Source organism: Humulus lupulus, chromosome 2 (assembly GCF_963169125.1).
Source record: "Humulus lupulus chromosome 2, drHumLupu1.1, whole genome shotgun sequence".
NCBI classification, from domain to species: Eukaryota; Viridiplantae; Streptophyta; class Magnoliopsida; order Rosales; family Cannabaceae; genus Humulus; species Humulus lupulus.
In genome coordinates this window covers 218,007,397-218,012,377 of record NC_084794.1, presented here as the reverse complement: position 1 = coordinate 218,012,377, position 4,981 = coordinate 218,007,397, and the positions used below count along the sequence as shown (strand labels likewise).

The following is a 4,981-nucleotide window of genomic DNA, read 5'->3' as shown; positions in this document are numbered from 1 at the left end:
TAAGAAGGTCACGGGATGACCTTCTTACCAACTCCCAGGTGCCTCCTCCTATAAATATGGAGACCTTGGGAGTTAATGGGGGTTGGATTCTCTCTTGTAAGAAATACCCTGTAATCAAATATCCAGTATATAGTAATAATACTGACTAGTGGAGTAGAAGGAATTTAACCTTTGAACCACTTAAAAAACGTGTCTTGAGTCACCTTTTCATTTCTAAGATCATATATTTGTTTCGGTTCAGCATTAGCACTAATCCCTTTCTCTTCTTTTCTTAATTACCTGTTGGCGAAGAACTGCGTCAACACCTCTAAAGATGGGCTCGTTTCTTGTTAAATGGGATATGATAGGTCGGATTGGGCACGACTTGGATTAAGCATGTTGAATTCATGCTCTTGATTCATTGGAGATTGGATATGACTTCATGAAAAATTTGGATCATAGGTGGGGGTAAAATGGATATCAAAAGATTCATGTATCATATACATATCATTATTTTCTCCATAATTTAAATTTAATTGCTCATAATAGTTGTACTAAGAATTCCAACTATAATTAAAATGATCCATATGGTAAAAACTAAATGACAAACTATTTTTTTAAATGACAATTAAGGTATAAAGAACCAGAAAAGAAAATTAAGAGAACAAAAACAAAGTTAAGATATTAAACAAAATTTAGGAGGCACAAGTGCCATCAACTAATAACAATATAATGAAATAAAAAGTTAGGAGGCACAAATGCCATTGTAAAACGCCCTTAACTAGTACTTAATAAAATATTCATATTTTCAATGGTTTATAATAAAAAGCCACTTATTATAAAGGTTTCAGTGGGGTCTCGCTTAAAACATGCAAGTTGGGCCCAAAAGTTTAAAAAGAAAATATCAATTTTATGCAAAGTTCTAAAACAAACAAAAGTTTGTCCCACTCATAATTTTAAGAAAAATCCCATTAAACATAACATTATTAAAAATGGCGTTTAAAGGGTTATTGTTTCTCGTCCATAGGATGCCCCCACACCATACACACCACGATGATAGAACTCCCCACATCACCACGCGTGCTATAGAGAAACCTATTTTCTACCTGGAAGGGAAAGTAAGGGGGTGAGCTAAAAACCCAGTAAGGAAGTACAAACAACAAGCAAGTAAGATACAACAATTTACAAACACTATCATTCATCTTTATACATCATAGCATCATCATAAAATTGGCCTCAATATCATAAACATAAACACAATGCCACCATCATATCATAAACATCATAACATCATAACAAAAATCATAAACATCATCAAACATCATAACATAATCATAAACATTACCAAACATCATAACATAATCATAAACAATTCCTTGTGAACATGGCCCGCTAACTTGTCCATGCCACCCTTTGAGGTAAACAAGAGCCTCTGGTCCTTGAATAACCTCGACGTGTCCGTCCATGGAGTTACGTCTTCATATCCTTAGTAACTCAGGTTACGTCTTCTTTATCCTTAGCAACCCATTTTGATGTGTCGCGTTCATCACACTAACATCCATTCATATCATACAATGTTCATACACGCCAACATATCATCACATTATGACATTCATAATTCATAACATTTCATTCACACAACAGTCTTACCATTCATAATATAACAATCATAAGTTCTATCTAACTTCCTTACCTCAGGTCCAAGCTAAGTAAAACCACAACTTCTCAACGAGCCTATACCATAATCAAAACGACATTCCTCAGCTTCACATAATTACTATTTTTCCCTTTCATATAACTCATGTGTGCATGGGCCATGCACACATGGTGAGAGTTACACACAACATACAATATGCTTGGTTACACATAAGGTCATAAAATAATAATGCTCATTCTACCTATATTATGCATGATCCTTCTATAAAAACTACATGATTGCATAATAGACATAATTCTGGACGTAAAAGTGAATTTGCATGTAACATGCATACGTGGGATTGTTGTGTAAATGTGGCGTTTAAAACGATAATTCCATGCGTCTTACTTCTATCGTTTTAAAATAATAGACTTGTAGCATGTTTTGTTTACCATTGTTTATCTTCTTAAAATTACCAGGTTGATTAAATCTCTCAAGACATTCTTTTTATTTCATAAAAACAATTTTATTTAGCCATTAAGAATATATAAAAGACCCATTTATTATTTTTAAATTACAAAGAAAAGCAAAGGCATTGGAAATTATTTTAAAAAGAAAATACCTATGATTATCATGCTCCTTAGAAAATAATAATTTAAGTTAAGTTAATAGAATTTCATAATTTGATGTGAAAAAAAAATATTAATTTTAAGTGTGGGAAAAATATATTTTGCTTGAATTATTTTTAATACTTAATTTTTATGTAACACAAATTCATATGCGAAAATTAAATAACTATTTAAAAAAATTTAAACTAAACTTTCAGCCATTATTTAAAAAAAATCACAAGTGAATAAAAATCCAACATTTTTCTTAATCCAATTAAAGAAAATCATAACTTGTAAAATAACCACTCATATTATATTAAAAATATCACTTTTAAATTTTACCATTGTTTAGGTTATTGATTTATTTTAAAACACCAATCAAATTCCTTTTATTGAAGCACACTTTACATTTTTAAACAAAAATTCCAGCAATCACATTTATCATTAAAATCACCATCCTTATTTTTAAAAACTCATATTTTCTCAAAAATATATAAAAAAAAATCTGTAGGTAATTATTTGTGCAAATACATCATTTTTATTGTGAATTAAAACACCATTTTATTTTCACAAACACCACATATCATTAGAGCCATTCTTATGCATACATATCTTTATTTCATCAATCTTTTCACCATTTAATCACAAAATCAGCAAGCATAAATCACCATGAATTTTATCTTTTACCTCATGCCTCATAAAATTCATACAAGATCATTCATGTTTCATAAACACAATAATTCACAAATCCTAATATGCTCTTATTATACAAATAATTCAAAGAATATAACTAACACATATTCATATACAACCTTATAAAATCTTATTCTTTTTCTAATGAGTTCATGCATGCAACCCAACAAAATAATAATACAACATGCATGAATAACATAACACAAATCCTCATATATGCCTTTATATTAAACCTAACATGTTCCTATCATTTTTCATGCATACCATAATTTATTGATACATGATCACATATACACCCTATCATGTTTCTAGATTCACAATTAATTTTAAAACATACAAGAAAAACAATCATGTTTGAACATCACCCCTAGGCCGAAACACCTAGGATACCCAACAATAATTTACACAAAATCCTCATCTATATACACATGAAACCTAGCATGCTTATAACATGTATGAAACACAAGAAAATCAAACAATCAATTATGCCCAAACCACATAGGCCGAAACACTCAAAAACAACCTTCCCTTTCAAACTCATCACCATGAACATAAGAACATTATCATTCCAAAATTTCACTCAAAAACATAACCATGCCTAGATCAAATCTCCCATTCATATAAACTATCAACACATAAACCAAAAATGACAAGGGTTCATTACCTTTCTTGATTGATAGAATCAAGAACACAAGGTGACCAATACCAAATTTTACCACCCCTTGTTCAAACCTAGAGTTTTCAAAATCCACCATGAGAAGAAGAAAGATCCAACCACACACAACAATAAAAACAAAGTCAATATCATAACAATCAAGAGAAGAGAATAGACAAACAAAATCACAAAGAAAACATACTCTAGACTTGGTTTCTCTTCTCCTTCTTCTTCTTGCTTTCCTCATTCTCTCTAGAAAATGGCAGCCCCTTCCCCTTTCTCTCTCTAGCTCGCCACTCTCTCTCTCTCTTCCTCTCTTCAACACACGACAGCCCCAAGAGCATAATGCTCTTCCAATATTTCCATTCCCTCTTTAACCTAATTCTCTCATAATGACTCAATAAAAGAAAAAGGTAAGTTTCCTTTCTCTTTTTATTTTCTTTTAATTTCTTATTATTTTCTTTTATCACAATTGATATAGGAGATAAAATGGTGATCACATTCCTATCCCAAAATAGCATTATCACCTTATTTTTAATTTATTGGAATAATAAAATATATTGAAATAATCCTCTTCCTTTCCCACTCTAAGCCACACGTCCACTATGGTTTCCCTTTCCATTTATATTTTAAATTAATTCTAACAAAATCTAAAATAAGGAAGTATAGAGTGTGTAGAAAATCTACACATGTGTACCATGCTACCATGCACTAGCACACACTAAATCACTAGGGTACATCACTATCTACCATGGACCTTAGTGCATTCAACCAAATCTCACATAATCACATTTTTAAAAATAAAAAAATAAAAAAAATAAATAATTATCATTTAACAAATAATTTCACAAAAATTCTACAAACAATTCTAACAATTAAATAAAATAACAAACAATTAAATAAAACAAACAACAACCAAAATAAAATAAACAACATTTAAATAAAATAATTCACCACACTTAACACATAAATAAAAATAAAACACAAAAATTTAATAACTAGAAATTTTTTTTTTGGTGCACTACAATCATTAACTATCACAAAATAACAATAATAAGAACATAAGAGCTAGGAGGCACAAGTGTCGTCAACTAACAAAGTTATAAACGAAATAAAATTACAACAAAATTAGAAGGCACAAATGTCGTCAACTAAAACCAAATAATAAATATAAATATATGAGTAAGTTTTTTTTTTATGGGTGATAGAACCGTCCCAAATTTTCTTTTTATCTTTTTTTTTTTAGTTTTTATATAAATACATAATTTTTTTTTATATTTTTGTATATATAGTTTTTTTTCGGGCAAAAATTTATATAACTAGTAGAAGAATTCACTAACCTTGAGATAAATTTTGTTTCCTTTCTTGCAACTCCCCGGAAACGGCGCCAAAAACTTGATGGACCCAAAA

The 4,981-nt window shown here is 29.9% G+C and overlaps 1 long non-coding RNA gene across 1 annotated transcript; it reads right to left on the bottom strand.

The window, feature by feature from the left end:
- Positions 1 to 733: 733 nt before the first annotated feature.
- Positions 734 to 4,511, bottom strand: LOC133816532 (uncharacterized). The gene is made up of 3 exons (XR_009885308.1): positions 3,774 to 4,511; positions 3,581 to 3,648; positions 734 to 1,085 (listed from the first exon to the last, which is right to left on the bottom strand). It is a non-coding gene; the product is annotated as an uncharacterized LOC133816532 (long non-coding RNA).
- Positions 4,512 to 4,981: the final 470 nt, after the last annotated feature.